General features: G+C 42.4%; 1 non-coding gene across 1 annotated transcript; it reads left to right on the top strand.

The window, feature by feature from the left end:
• The first annotated feature begins 470 nt into the window (after window positions 1–470).
• LOC115032480 lies at window positions 471–597 on the top strand. Its single transcript, XR_003838152.1, has one exon. It is a non-coding gene; the product is annotated as a small nucleolar RNA SNORA17 (small nucleolar RNA).
• Window positions 598–7,700: the final 7,103 nt, after the last annotated feature.

The raw sequence follows: 7,700 nt of genomic DNA, 5'->3' as shown, positions 1-7,700 counted from the left end.
CTCTCCTGCAGAATGAGTGTCAAATCCATACAAGAGCACTTTGTTACCCTTAAAAGAGTCTGGTAAACTTATCTTGCCTAAGAGGTTGGTATTGCAGTTCATACGGTTCACATCTGGGTAGGATCATCAATGCCTTTTCTCCCTTAGGATCCTGAGTAGCACCTTCTGGAAAGCACCATGAAAGCTAGCCAGACACTGAAGCTGCCAGCTCAGCTCCAGCTTAATTTCTCTGTTATCTCATGAACAAGATGTGTAGTGTCTTCTGTGAAAGGGTTTTATCACAGTTCTAGTGGAAACCAAAAGGAACTGAAAGAAACTATATTCTTTTAGGGGTGCTACTGGGGCCTCCCACACCACCAACTCATATCTCAGGATCTCACACCTGGCACTGAATTTTGGTTTAATAACACATGGATTCCATGATGTTAGGATTGCACTTTAACCCATTTATCAACATTATGGTTTTTTTATCTACCTAAAGATATCACAGGTGTGGCTCCTCTGTCACACATATATCAATTAGTGGCAGAAAAGAAAAAGTCTATGTCTGTGCTCAGTGTTCTGACCTGTCAACATCTGAATTAGTAGCCTAACATTCCTTGAAAAAAGCAAGCCTGAGATGATCACCATTCTGGCAACAGGGGGCCCAGACAGGGAGTTCAACTGAGATGGCCACCAATCTGGTGCCATGCAGGTCTGGGTGCAGGGGAGCAACTCATGCCTGAGATGGACCCTGCCCAGGGCCATAATGCACAAGAGTGGCATAACATGTCTGAGGTGACCCCAGACACTAAGAGACCTTGGTTGCTATTAATAGGAGTAAGTAAGTGGTGGAGAAATGGAAGAGAAATAAACCAGAAAGAAGGCTGTGGGCACAAAGAAATGCAGAGTGGAAACTCGAGGGTAGTGAGGAACAGCCATTAATGTGAGTATCTGGGGATGGCACCTGGGACCATGGTGGGGTCCGGGCCTGTGCTGCCACAGGGGACTACATCTGGGTCCATGGCCCTACAGCAGCAGGGGTCTCTTACCACCAATGGCCAGGCAGATGTCCCTGGTTTTGTCTGCCATCTGGGTCCATGTTAATGTCTGAGGGCTCTACAAAACTGCCCCAACCCTTGCCTGGGCATCCTGAGAAAGCTGTTTGTGGGAGGCAGGAAAGCACCCACCCCTAGCCAGCATCAGGACTCTGGAGATCAGGAACCCACACGTTTTGGGAGTTCTGGGTAAGATTGCCCCAAAGGTATTGGTGTAGGAGATCTGGCCCTGCTACTTATCATCCATGCAGCAGCTTGAAGGAAGGAGAGATACCTCCTCCCTGCTCTCCTCTTGCCACCAGCAGCAGGTAGGAGAGTTGGCCCTGTCTCTCACCTGCTGCAGCACTTGGGAGAGCGACCCAACACCTTTCCTGGGCAGCATAGTAGAGCTGACCCTGGTAGCAGAAGCATGGGAAAGCTAGTCCTGAGTGTGTGAGCTTGGGAGAACTGTAGAGCTGATTCTCCAACTTGTTTGCAATGTGGCAGTGCAGCAGTGTGGGCAAGGGAGAGATGCCCTCCCCTAAACTCACCCCTGGCCACCTGAGCACAGGTGGGAGAGCTGGCTTTGAGGTAGTGAGATCCAGACAGCTGTCCCTGCCCCTCACCTGCTGTAGCACAGCAGAGCTAGCCCTAAATGTGGGGGTTGCATGGGAGCCAGTTCTAAGGGTGTGAGAGTAGGAGAGATATCCTTGTCTTTTGTCTGCTGTGTAGTGGCAGATATGGAAGAGATGCCCTCCTTCCCTCCCTCATTCCTTGCCACCTTTGGCAGGAAGGAGAGTTGGACCAGGGTCATGAGAAGGAGGGAACTGGCCGTGCCTCTCACCATCTACAACACTCACAAGATTGAGCACTCAACCTCATCCGGGCAGCAAAGTAAGAGTTGGTCCTGGTTATAGGGGCTGTGGGTGGCCAGTCCAGAGAACTGGAGAATGGAAGAGCCAGCAGACTCACCAGCTCAGATACCTCTCAGGCCCAGATCGAGGGCTTTGAATTAGTCCACCCCAACATCTACCCATCAATGAACTGCTGTAGTGCAAGAAGGAGCTGGTCCTACAGATCCAAAACTATAGAATCTCCATGACACAGGACAACAACAGGAAATACAAGAGGAGTTCCAGTGAAGTTCATTATTGATAATAAAACAGAAGCCAAAGCCCTCCTACCACCAATGAGTCACTGAAATGAACATTTGCAAACAAAGAAGTGTGGACAAAGGGTATACTGGGGGACACATTGTGACAAACTATAGCTTCCACAAATTTTTTTTCTTTGTCTGGGAGAAGGTTTCAAGGGTGGAGAGTGGGTATGAGGGGAGGGGAAGACGAGTCAGAGTGCGGTGCGTGATGTAAAAGTCAAAAGAACCAAGAAAAAAGTTTCAAAATATATATTCCTTATTGAATTACAAGTAGCAGTTTTCCAGGCGACTTTTCATATACCTCTGTTTGTTCTTGCAAGGATTCATAAGCAGACCTGATGATGATGAAGGGATGAAGAAAAGACAAATATGTATACACAAACAAAAAAAAAATGCTGGATCAGATGGACAGGGCACTCTAGTGGAGAGATGTTGTACATTTGTTTATTGCTTATATTATATTACATGGGTTCCCGAAATTACACCGTAATTTGCATATTTGCAGTAGGACACTGAGGGTCTCATTGCTCACCTCCACTTGCCTTTGATTGGTAAATAAAGTTGCTGTAGGCTAATGGCTGGTCAGACATAGAAGTGAGACTTTTAGTATTCCCCAGCAAGGAATGCAGGAGAGAGAGAAAGCAGAGTCGTCATGCTAGGAAAGAAATGAGATGCAGACTTGAGAGTGGCAGAAAGAGAGGCATACTAATCATGAAAGAACCAGGCACTCTGTCTGGGTCTAGGGAAGCAAAGATGGAATATAGATTTTAGTAAGTAGTAACTCAATAGTATCGGAGGAGAGGTGTTAGCAATGTGGAAGTATAGGAGAGGCCCAGTCACTGAACTGTTTAAAGCATATTAAATATAGGGCTGTGTGTGTGTGTGTAACTTGTGCCATCTCCACCTGGTGATTAGAGTGTATTAATCAACTACTGCTACAGAGAGACCCTGCCCCAAGAGGCTCACCATCTTTATCATACACAGTAGAACAGGATGGCAAGGTTTCTACACTCAGATAAACAAGGGGTTATACACGTGGGTCAAGGTGACAGTTTTAGCTAATCTCTGTAGATCTGTGTCTGTAGAGGAGCAATTTTCAGTCTGTAAAATCCTGTGCATTGTATCAACATCCACACTTAGAATAGAGTAAGGCTCTGTCATCCTTCTGAGCCCCACCAAGTGGGGGAAAATAGAAGGCAGGGGTCCCTTTGAGTCTGAGGCTAGCTTCTCTGACATGGCCATACCCCTCTCAACAGGACACATTCATCAGGACCTAGCTCACTCAGGATTGCCTCTCCTCCCTAGATACACCCTTCATTTTGATTAACATTTCCCCTGCATCTCTACTTGGCTCCTTCCTGCTTCAGGCTTTCCAACCCCAGTATCCCCATCTTAACTCTATTTTCACCATGTTCTATGCCCTGCATTCCCTTAAGACAGTCTTCCTCTCCCAATGTTCCCTTTCTAATTTCCTGGCTTGCATGGGCACTGCCAATTAAGCCTACATAACTCAGGAGTCACACTAAGATCCACATATGACAGAGAACATGTGCCATTTGTCTCTCTGGACCCAGGCTACCTCAACTCAACATGTATTTTCTATTTACCTGAAAAATATATTTTCCTTTACAGCCTGAGTAAACTCACAGTACACGTGTGTGCCACATCTTCCTTATCCGTTCACCAGCGAATGGGCACCTAGAATGATTCTGTCGCCTAGCTCTTGTGAATGGAGCAACAGTGCATATGAATGGACAAGGGTCTTTATGGTAGGATAGGGAATCCTTTGTGTTGATGCCCAGCAGAGGTGATTGTTAGTTCTAGTTCTAATTTGTGAGAAATCTCAAGTCTGCTTTGCAAATGGGTAGGCTTGCTTACACTCCCACCAGCAGTGCATGATGTGTTTCCCTCTTCTCATATTCATGCCACCATTTGTAGTCATTTGTTTGCTTAATTCATAGTAATTCTGACTTATCTGAGAAGAAATAGCAAGGTAGCTTTAATTTATATTACCTTGCTGATTAATGATGTTGAACACTCTTTCAAGTGTTTATTGGCCATTGGTATTTCTTCCTTTGAGAACACTCATTTGTTTGTTTGTTTGCTTGCTTGCTTGTTATTTGATGTTTGATGGTTTGAATTGCCTGTTCTACATATTAAAGCTCCTCCAACTGTATGCCTGGCAAAGATTTCCTCCCCGAGAATGCACACACACACACACACACACACACACACACACACACACACACACTGTATGCTACATGTTTACTTAATTGGTCATTTCCTTTACTATACAGAGACTTCTTTCATTTCACAGGGTCTGATTGGTCATTTGCTAGCCATATTTCCTAAGTTAATAGATGCCTACTTTAAAAGTTATTCTCTATGATTATACCTTGTAATATGGCTCCTGCATTTGCTTTCAGAAGTCCCAGAGTTTGGGAATTTATATCAAGATCTTTGATCCATCTGGGTTTGATATTTTTGTGGACGATGACAGAGAAGGATCTACTTTCATTTCCCTATAGGTAGGCATTCAGTTTTCTCAAAATCACTTGTTGAAAACATTGTCTTTTCTATAGTATCTAATTATGGCATTTGTGAAAAATCAAGTTACTATAATTACCTGAACTTAATTCTGGTCTTCAATTCTAAACTACTTATTTGAAAATCTCTTTTTATCTGAGGCCATGCTGATTTTATTACTTTGGTTCTGTGGTAGGGCATGAGATTATATATGATAATCTTGCACCTTTAACTACTTTTTTCAAAATTGCTTTGCCTATCCAGGGTCTTTTGTGTCATCATATCAATTTTGATATTATTTATTTTTCTATTTCTGTGAAGAATGGTATAGTGTTTTGAATATGCTTGTCCCAGGGAGTGACACTATTAGGAGGTGTGATCTTGTTGTAGGAAGTGTGTCACTATGGAGGTGAGCAATGAGACCCTCCTCCTAATCACCTGGGAGCCAGTCCTATCCTAGTGGCCTTCAAATGAAAATGTAGAACTCTGAGCTTCTCCTGCACCATGCCTGCGTGGATGCTGCCATGTTCCTGCCATAATCATAATGGACTGAACCTCTGGACCTGTAAGCCAGCCCTAGTCAAATGTTGTCCTTATAAGAGTTGCCTTGGTCATGGTATTATCTTCACAGCAATGCAAACCCTAACTGAGACAAATGGCCCTAGAATTTAAACTGAAATTTCATTAAATATTATAAATTCCTTTTGGTGACTGGTGATTTCCACAATATTAGTTATTCTGATGCATAATCATGAGATGTCTTTTCATCTTCTGGTGTTGTCCTTGATTTATTTCTTCAGAGTTTTAAATTTTTCATTGTGGAAGTCTTCTACATTCTAGGTTTGGATTTTTCCAAGGTGTTACTTGTTTGTGTTTGTTTGTTAGGTCATCCTATCAACTACAGAAATACTCTGACTTCTTTTTCTATTTGTATCACTCTCATTTTCTTTTCTTGTCTTATTGTTCTTAAGGAAAATTATGAATAAACAGTGAAACAGTGGATGGTGGACTGACTTGTTTTACCTCTGACTTTAAGTTATTCTCTGTTCAGCACAATATTGGCTATGGATATGTCAGTACAGCCTTTGTTATGTTGGGGTATATTTCCTCTAACACTGTTCTCTATAGGAATTCTATTATGAAGGGGTATATTCTCTCCAACACTGTTTTTTCTAGGACTTTTTTTTTTTTTTTTGGTTTTTCGAGACAGGGTTTCTCTCTATAGCCCTGACTGTCCTGGAACTCACTCTGTAGACCAGGCTGGCCTCAAACTCAGAAATTCGCCTGCCTCTGCCTCCCAAGTGCTGGGATCAAAGGCGTGCACCACCACGCCTGGCTTTTCTAGGACTTTTATCATGAAGGGACACTGGATTTTGTTAAAGGCCTCTTCTGCGTTAAGATGATCATATTATTTGTTTCTGTCTTTAAGTCTCTTTATATAATTCATTACATGTATCAGTTTGTAAATGTTGAACTAGTACTGACTGAGATAAATACAACTTGTTCATGGCAAATGCTAATGTGTTGCTATATTTGGTTTATGAGTATTTTTGAGAATATTTACACCTGTGTTTATTTTTATTAGATAGTTTCTTTATTTACCCTTCAAATGTTGTCCTCTTCTTAGTTTCCCGTCCAAAAATCCCCTATCTCCTCCCCACTGCCCCTGCTCCCTAACCCACCCACTCCCATTCCTGGTCTTGGTATTCCCCTATACTGAGGTCTTCACAGGACCAAGGGCCTCTCCTCCCATTGATGACCGACTAGGCCATCCTGTGCTACATATATGGCTAGAGCCACAAGTTCCACCATGTGTTTTCTTTGATTGGTGGTTTAGTTCAAAGGAGCTCTGGGGTTACTGGTTAGTTCATATTGATGTTCCTTCTATGGAGCTTCAGTCCATATCAGTTCCCTAGGTATTTCTCTGGCTCCTTCATTGGGGACCTTGTGTTCCGTCCAATGGATAACTGTGAGCATCCACTTCTGTATTTGCCAGGCACTGGCAGAGCCTCGAAGGAGACAGGTATATCAGGCTCCTGTCAGCAGGCTCTTGTTGGCATCTCCCTCGTGACTGGGTTTTACACCTGTGTTTATAAGAAATATCTCCCTATAGATATATTCTTTGTTGTTTTATTGTCTAGTGTGGATTGTGTAAAGGGAGTCTGGAAGTGTTCCTTCGACATCTGTTTTATAAAGTGATTTGAAATGCATTTGTTTTAGTTCTCCCTTAAAGATATAGTAGAATTTTGTTGTGAATCCATCTGGATCTTGATGGTGGGAGAATTGAGGAAGCAGAGGTTTGATATTTTTCTATTTCAATCCCTTTGCTTCTTATAACTTATTTAAGTTATTTAATTCATCTTGATTTAGCTTTAGTGGATCAGATGTAACGAAAAATTCATCCATTTCCTTCAGGTTTTCTAACTTAATGAAATTTCTTTGATGTCTGTTATGATATCACCCTATTAACTATTAACTTGAGTCTTCTATTTCTTTTGGCTAATTTGGGTAAGGGATTGTCAATCTTATGTATGCTTTCAAATAATGATTCTTCATTTTATTGAGTTTTATATTGCTTTTATTGATAGTAGTAGGGTTTTTCCCTATTTTTATTTTATTTATTTCTGCCCTAGTGTTAGTTATTTCTCCATGTTTCTTTGTATTTGGTTTGTGTAAATGATGCTTTTGTTTGCCAAATGTAATTGTTGCCTTGGAGGAATATTGCTGCTTAAATTCACCCATTCTACCTCTTTCTGAACTCTGGGGGCTGGTTCAACTCAGCTGTTCTGTTCCAAACTCCTCTCCAAGCTGATTGATTCAAACTGGCTTTCTAGGCTTCTGACAGAATTGTTCTACTTGGCCTTAAACTAACTCTGGAAAATTTTTCTAATCTTCTGTCTCTTTATCACTCTCAGATTCATTTTGTCTTAACTTGCAATTTGTCTTTGCTCTCTCCCCCCTCTCCCTCCCCCTCTCCCTCTCCCTCTCCCCTCTGCTGTCTT

The sequence above is a fragment of the Mus caroli genome, chromosome 1, assembly GCF_900094665.2.
Source record: "Mus caroli chromosome 1, CAROLI_EIJ_v1.1, whole genome shotgun sequence".
In the NCBI taxonomy this organism is placed as follows: Eukaryota; Metazoa; Chordata; class Mammalia; order Rodentia; family Muridae; genus Mus; species Mus caroli.
The sequence above is the reverse complement of the archived record's forward strand: the minus strand, read 5'-3'. Positions and strand labels throughout refer to the sequence as shown.